We start from the raw sequence: 8,546 nt of genomic DNA on the forward strand, positions 1-8,546 counted from the left end.
CCCCCCTCTCTCTTTCTCCGTTACCCTCTGTTTCTCCCCTCTCTCTCTGAGAACCCTTTCCTTCCAAATTAATAAAAAAAAAAACCAATTAAGACAACTGAGCAGAGGGAGCAAGGCCTCTCCCCAATTGTCAACGAGGGGAGAGGTGCCTCGTTAAGGGCTCCTCTGCTCAGTGAACATAAGAGGCCATTAAAGACCATTAAGGCCTGTGACTTTGGGGTGGGTGTAGCCCTTAAAGGGACCCCGTGATGGCGACCCCATCCACGCCGGTGGCAGGGCCAGCAAGGACGTATGCGCAGGTGGCAACCGCTTCCACAGCACCTCCTGCGCCACCCGCTGCCCTGCCACCATTTAGATTAATTACTAGAAAACACGGGGTCAAGAGCTACACTCACCCCACAATGAGCATTGAGGAGTGCGTGCGGGCGATGGCTGGGGTAGTCGGCCCCTCGGCCATTGTCGCAGCCTCCAAGATGTCTGGGAAGGCTGTTTTCTTCCTGGGGTCGGAGCGGGCGGTGTCCCTGGCCCTCGAAAAGGGGCTCACGGTGGGCGGGACGTTCCTGCCGGTGGATCCTCTCGAGGCCACCGCGCAGAGGGTCATCGTGTCGAACGTCCCGCCCTTTGTTCCCGCTGAGCTCCTCCTCCCTCACCTACAACAACTGGGGGAGGTAAGGTCAGGGATCAACCCCATACCGCTCGGCCTCAGGGAGAACAGCCTGCGCCACGTGTTCTCCTTCCGCCGCCAGCTCTTTGTCCGGCTGGCGCGGGAGGACGTGACAGAAGGGCACTTTAATGTGGTGCACGAGGGGACTGCCTACCGCGTCTTCTGGACGTCGGACGGCGTGCGGTGCCATGCCTGCAGGGAGGTGGGGCACGTTCGTAAGAACTGCCCCGCCTCCAAGGCCGCCAAACCACCGAAGGCGGCCAAGGCTGGCGCTGCCGCCACCCCTCCCCCTAGTTGCGTCCGCGTGCCGGGAGCCATGGGTGCGCGGGCATCGTCGGAGGCCTTTGTTTTCAGGGCCTCCGGCGGTGGGGAGGGAGAGCGTCCGAGCGGAAAGAAGGCGCGGAAGAAGGAGAAACATCTAGAGGCGGGTCCCCTTGGTGCGCCGGAAAGTCTGACCACCGCGCTCAGCCCAACCCAGTCACCGGCGAGCGCGGGGTGCCCCGAGCCCGTGCCCGGGCCCTTGAATACCACCACAGAGGGGCCCAGGCGCGGGCAAGAAAAGGAAAAGGGGGGGGCGGAGCGGGAGGCCTCGGCAGACATGGAGGTCTCCCTGACTCCGCGCGCCCCCAGGAACAAAAAGAGGCACCGCCCCAATGAGGCGGAGGGGGAACAACATCCCTCCGCGGAGGAGTCGGTGCCCGCCGCGTGTCCCGCGTCCCCCACCAGCGCCCCCAAATTGCGCTGCAGGCGCGAGGAGTCTTTCCCCGGGGAGGGTGAGACAGTTGAGGCTGCCCAGCCTCTGCCTCCCGGGGATGGAGTGGAAGATCTGCCTGTCGTGGGGGGCGTGGGGACCGCGGAGGAATGCGTAGCCGCCGGGCCGGGCGTCCCGGGGACTGAGGCGGGCGAGGCCGAAAAGGCCGAACCTGAGCCCGCCCAGCTATTACCCAACTTCCCCCGGGAGTTGCTCGACCCGGCAGAAACAAAAGATATTGATTTTAATCAAACTGTAGATGCTGGGCCGGGGGGTGGCAGCGGGGAGGGGGAGGAACACCCACCCTCGCCCCTTACTTTGGAGCTGGAGCACTTGGAGGGCCTGGGGATTTCCTATGGCCGGGTCTCTCCTTGTTCTCCGGTTCCTGGGGCGGAGGGGGAACCCCTTCCGCTGTCATTTCCCGACCCAGCACCATTTTTAAAAGAGCCCAGTGGGGACTCCTCTGCCGACGATCCTGGGGGTGGGATCGGGGCAGTGCCAGGGCCGGTTGGAGCGGCCGGTTCATTTGCCGTACCTTGTGCGGTCGATGGGCCGGCTGCTGGCGGCCACCTCCCGGAGGAGGACGGGGACTCGGTGGGGGACGCGGGTGAAGACCTAGAGACCACCGCCAGTGAGGCGGTGGATCTGCTCGCGGCCGCCGCTGAGGCCCTCCTCGTTCCTGCAAAGGAACTCCGGGACTTTTTGGCCCAGAGCCGGGGTCGCCGCGACCAAGCCCGACTGGCCCTGGAAAAATGGTCCGAGCCGGAGCTGATCAAGGGGTCCGTCCGCGCCGCCGTCAAAACCTTGGCCGCGGGCGGGCCCTTGACAAAGGAGCAGCACCTTGAGCTGCGCGAGCTCGAGGGACTCCTCGCTGAGCTGCGGAGGGAGCGGAGTTCAACAAAAGACTCCGCTCCCCCCCCCACAATAGGTTAAGGTAGAGGTTGCACTATGCTTTTGCCATGAAGATAACCATAGCCAGCCTCAACATCAACGGCGGCAGAGGGGCACGCCGTAGATTTGACAATTTTTCGCTCCTGCGGGAGGGGAAATATGCGGTGTGCTTCCTGCAAGAAACCCACACCGTTCCGGGAGACGAAGCCACGTGGCTCCTGGAATGGCAAGGAGAGGTCCGCATGAGCCACCTCACCGCCATTTCTAGTGGGGTGGCCATCTTGCTGGGCCCGCATTTTCAGCCGGAGATCTTGGGGGTCGAGGAGCCCGTGCCAGGCCGCTTGCTGCACGTAACGGTTCGCCTGGGGGACGTGCCGCTCCATCTCGTGAACGTGTACGCCCCTCATCCCGGCCCGCAGCAAACGCGCTTCTTTGAAGAGGTGTCCGCTCTTCTTGGCTCCGTCGACGTCGGCGACTGCATTGTCCTCGGGGGGGATTTTAACTGCACCCTCGAGGCGAGGGACCGCTCCGGTGCCCCGCAGTGCATGACGGCGATGGAGAAGTTGAGGGACCTGGTCGGGTCCTTCGACTTGGTGGACGTCTGGCGAAATCTCCACCCCGACTCCAGCGCCTTTACTTGGGTGAGGCCTGGAGTTGGATGGTCTAGAGTCGACCGCCTTTACGTGTCTCGGGCGTACGTTTCCTGCGTCCCGGCGGCCTCCATGCGGCCGGTGCCGTGTTCGGACCACCACCTGGTGTGGGCGGAGCTCGCTTCGCTCCGCGCGAGGACGGGGTCCGCGTACTGGCACTTTAACAACCGGCTGCTGGAGGACGTGCGGTTCCAGGACTCGTTCCGTCGATTCTGGTCCGACTGGAGAAGGAAGCAGGGGGGCTTCCCCTCCTTGAGGCTATGGTGGGACGTGGGCAAGGCTCACGTCCGCGTCTTCTGTCAAGAGTACGCGAGGGGGTCGACCAAGAGGCGGGCGGCCAGAGTCGGGCGCCTAGAAAAAGAGGTGCTCGACCTGGAAGCCCGTCTCGGTCAAGTCGTCCAGGACCCGGCCCTGCGGACGGTGTACGAAGCGAAGAAGGCCGCGCTGAAGGACCTGCAGCTCGTCGGGTCCCGAGGCGCGTTCGTGAGGTCGCGGATCCGGTTCCTGCGGGATCTGGACCGCGGCTCCCCCTTCTTCTACTCGCTGGAAAAAAGGCAGAGTGTCCGTAAGCAGCTCTTGACGCTGCTGGCCGACGACGGCTCTCTCGTCTCGGATCCGGAGGGCGTCAACAACAGGGTCCGTGAATATTACGGGGCTCTGTTCTCTCCGGATCCGTCCAGCGAGGAAGCGCGTAGAGTTTTGTGGGAGGACCTGCCGAAGGTCGGCCCGGAGGGCGCCGAAAATCTGGAAGCTCCGCTAAGCCTGGCGGAGCTGACCGGTGCCCTCGCCCGGCTCTCGAGGGGAAAATCCCCGGGGCTGGACGGGCTGACCGTGGAGTTCCACAGGGCGTTCTGGGACGTCCTGGGGGGCGACTACGCGCGGGTCCTGGGGGAAAGTCTGGCGACCGGGGAGATGCCCCTCTCTTGGCGCAGGGCAGTCATCGTCCTGCTGCCTAAGAAGGGCGATCTCCGCCTCCTTAAGAACTGGCGCCCGGTCTCCCTCCTCAGCACGGACTACAAAATCTTCGCCAGGGCGATGTCTGCTCGCCTTGGTGCCGTGCTGGACCACATGATCCACCCCGACCAGTCATACACGGTCCCGGGCCGGACAATCCACGATAACATCCATCTGGTCCGGGACCTCATCCATTGTTCCCAGGAGGCTGGTCTGTCGGTCGCCTTCCTATCCCTCGACCAAGAGAAGGCGTTCGACAGGGTGGATCACGACTATCTGCTCGGAACTCTGCGCGCTTTCGGGTTCGGGACGCATTTCGTCGCCCGGATCCGACTTTTGTACGCCGCCGCGGAGTGTCTGATTAAGGTTAACGGGTCCTTGACGGCGCCCCTTCGCTTTAGGAGAGGGGTGCGCCAGGGATGCCCCATGTCCGGCCAGTTATACGCCGTTTGCGTGGAGCCTTTCCTGCGCCTCTTGCGGACGAGGTTGACGGGACTGGCTCTGCAAGGGCCGGGCGTGGAGGTCGTCCTCTCGGCTTACGCCGATGACGTGCTCCTCGCGGTAGAGGATCCCGCTGACCTGCGGAGGATGCGTGAGTGCCAGGAGATTTACTCGGCCGCGTCCTCCGCCAGGATCAACTGGGAGAAATGTTCCGGACTCCTGGTGGGTCAGTGGCGGGTGGACTCCCTGCCGGAGGAGCTCAGGCCTTTTGCCTGGAGCACGACCCATCTCCTCTATCTGGGAGTCTACCTTAGCCCCGATGAGGAAGCCTGGCCGGCGAACTGGCAGGAGCTGGAGGCCAAGGTCGCCGCTCGCCTAGGGCGCTGGACAGGACTGCTCCGAGTGCTGTCCTACAGGGGTCGAGCGCTAGTCATAAACCAGCTGGTGGCCGCAATGCTGTGGTACCGGCTGGTCACTTTGACCCCTCCCCCTGCGTTTGTCGCCAAGATACAGAAGAAGCTGGTGGACTTCTTCTGGAACAACAGGAAGCACTGGGTCTCTGTCGCGGTCTTGAGTCTCCCGCTTGAGGAGGGCGGTCAGTCGTTGGTGTGCGTCAGCGCCCAGCTCGCGACTTTCCGTCTTCAGACCCTGCAGAGATACCTTTACGTCGAGCCCCCTCCTAGGTGGTGTGCTCTGGCGAGGTATTTCTTCCGCCAGCAGCTCGACCTCAATTATGACACGCAGCTCCTGTTTGTGAACTTGGGGGGTGCCAGGACCGCCCTCCGGGAGCTGCCTGTCTTTTACAGGGAACTCATCAGGGTCTGGAACAAAGTCTCCACCAAGCGCAGCTCTCCGCCGGCTGGAGTGGCGGCCGTCCTGCAGGAACCGCTGCTCGGGAATCCGTACCTCCACGGCCGAGGCTTCATGTGGCGGTCGGAAGAGAGGGCTGTGGCTGGTGAGGTGACCAGGGTCAGGGACCTGCTCGATGGCGGAGGAGCGGGCTGGATGGCGCCAGTCACGCTTGCGCGGCGCCTAAATTCTGCCAACGTCCGCCACGCGGCCGATGCCATCGAGTCGCTAAAAACAGCTCTGGGCCCTGACTCCGTTAGGTGTATCGAGGAGGCTCAAGCACGTGGGGAGATCCCGTCCGAACTGACCCCCGTCCGGACGGAATTCCTCATCGGCGCCAAACCCCGGAACCTCCCTCGGGGGCCGGCGCCTCACAACTTGAGCCGCCTCGGGGAAATCCCCTCCGTGCCTTTCAGTTCCGCGCGGAGGGGTTTCCTGTACGGGCTGCTCCTGCACACCCTCAACTTTGCCATCCTCGCCGGCCGTCCGGACACGCCATGGCGTACCATCTTGCCGTCCGGAGGAGGCGGGGGTCCCCGATGGAGGGCACTCTACGCAGGGGTCCTCCCACTATTCATCGGGGACTTGGCCTGGAGGGTGGTGCACGGAGCAGTGCCGTGCAACAAATTTTTAAGCCGGTTCACGGACTCCCAGGCCGCCTGCAATTTCTGCGGTCTGGAGGAGTCCGTGTTCCATGTTTTTATGGAGTGCACAAGGTTGCAGCCCCTGTTCCACTATTTGAAGGGGCTGCTCCTGAAATTCTGGCTGCACTTCAGTCCCACTCTCCTGATCTTTGGGCACCCTGTGCGGAGGGGAGCGGGTAGGTCCGAAGGCCTCCTCGTAGGACTGCTCCTGGGCACGGCCAAGGGTGCCATCAGCCGGTCCAGGCAGCGGGCGGTCGAGGGGGTCGTTCAACCTGACTGCCTGCCTCTCTTCCGCTCTTACATCCGGTCCAGGGTGTCCTTGGAGATGGAGCACGCGGTGTCCACCGGTACGCTCGCGGCCTTCCGCGAGAGGTGGGCACCGGAGGGACTGGAGTGCATCATCACGCCCGGCAACCAAATTTTAATTTGATTTTACGTTTTAAAGTTTAATTTGTTTTAATTGCCGGTGTTTTTAGTGTCCCCCTCTCCTTTTATAGGGGGCACTGGAAAAATTTGATTTTAGCGCCCCAAAAAAAAAAAACCAAAAACCAAAAAAAAAAAGGGGCTTGAAAATGTCTGCTGTGTCACCCAGGTCGGGTGGCACAGTTTAATGTTGTTTATGTTTTGCAGGTAGACTCCTAAAAGAGTTTCATGCACAAGGACCCCCAGGTCCCTCTGCACCGCAGCATGTTGTAATTTCTCCCCATTCAAATAATATTCCCTTTTACTGTTTTTTTTTTCCCCAAGGTGGATGACCTCACATTTTCCGACATTGTATTCCATCTGCCAAACCTTAGCCCATTCGCTTAACCTATCTAAATCTCTTTGCAGCCTCTCTGTGTCCTCTACACAACCCGCTTTCCCACTAATCTTTGTGTCATATGTATCATAATGCAGCAGCCAATGTGCACACAGCAAACTCCCACAAACAGTAATGTGATAATGACCAGATAATCTGTTTGTGTTGTAGTTTGAGGGATAAATATTGGCCAGGACATCAGGGATAACTCCCCTGCTCTTCTTCAAATTAGTGCCATGGGATTTTTTACATCCACCTGAGAGAGTAGACTGGGCCTAGGCTTAACATCACATCCAAAAGTCGGTATCTCCGACAGTGCAGCACTTCGTCAGTACTGTCCTGGAGCGTCAAACTAGATTTTTATGCTCAAGTCTTTGGAATGGGACTTGAATGCACAACCTTCTGACTCAGGCGAGAGTGCTACCCACTGAGCAACTGGCTGACACAAAGTCAGGGATGTAATAAAATACCCACCACTCACCTAGATGGGTGCAGCTGCAACAATACTCAAAGCTCGGCACCATCCAGGACAGAGTTCACTTGATTGGGCCCCTGCCATTGGACTCGATACTCACCACTCCCTCCATCACTGGCCTACTATGGCTGCAGTACATCCTATTTACAGGATGCACTGCAGCAATTCATCAGGTTACTTCACAACATCCCTCTCCTCTGTGACCCCTATCACTGAAAAAGGCAAGAGCTGCAATGTCGTGAGAACAATAATCACCTTCATGTTCCCCTCACAATTCACATACCATCCTCACTTGGACATATATCACCATTCCTGCATCATTGTTTGGTCAATATCCTGGAATTTGCTACCCAACACTGCAACAGTTCAAGAAGAAAGATGACGGTCATAATTTTTAAGGATAGCGTCACATTTTGAGATTTTTTGACCATTTTTCCATCGAATGAATTTCAAATAAAATTACATTTCAAGTTAGGTTTTTAAAAGTAAAGCATGTTCACACATTTTCTTTAAAAAAGAACAGAAACATTGTTAAAATAATGGACTCGGTATTAAAGTTGTTTCCCATAGTGATTCATTCATCTTCGTTACCTTATACTAAGGGAGTGCTGGGTGCTTGGCATAGAACCTTGGGTCATAAATAAGGAGATAAAACCACTTTTTAAAACCAAGCTGCAAGAGCATGTTTTTGTCAGATTCAGAATCATAGAAGCTTATGGCACAGAAGGAGACCATTGGGCCCATCGTGCCTGTGCCGGTTCTCTGAAAGAGCTATTCAATAAGTCCCACTCCCCCTGCTCTTTCCCCATAGCCCTGTAAATCTTTCCTCTTCAAGTATTTATCCAATTCTCTTTTGAAAGTTACTATTGAATCTGCTTCCACTGCCATTTCAGGCAATGCATTCCAGATCATAACGCACTTTTTTATACTATCCCTCCTTGTCCTCCTCGACCTGTCTGCAGCCTTTGACACTTGACCCCACCATCGTCCAGCTGGGTGGCACTACACTCGTCTTATTCCATTCTTATCTGTTTAATCGTTGCCAGCTAATCACCTGCAATGGCTTCTCTTCCCACTCCAGCATCATTACCTCTGGTGTCCTCCAAGGACCTATTCTTAGCCCCCTCCTATTTTTCATCTACATGCTGTCCCTTGGCGACATCATCCGAAAACACAGTGTCAGTTTCCACATGTACGCTGATGACATCCAGCTCTACTTCACTACCATCTCTCTCGACCCCTCCACTGTCTTTAAATTGTTAGACTCCTTGTCCAACATCCAGTACTGGATGAGCATAAATTTTCTCCAATTAAATATTGGGAAGAACTAAGTGATTGTCTTTGGTCCCTGCCACAAACTGCATTCCCTGGCCATTGACTCCATCCCTCTCCCTAGCATGTGTCTGAGGCTGAACCAGACTGTTCGCA

The sequence above is a fragment of the Pristiophorus japonicus genome, chromosome 7, assembly GCF_044704955.1.
Source record: "Pristiophorus japonicus isolate sPriJap1 chromosome 7, sPriJap1.hap1, whole genome shotgun sequence".
NCBI lineage: Eukaryota > Metazoa > Chordata > Chondrichthyes > Pristiophoridae > Pristiophorus > Pristiophorus japonicus.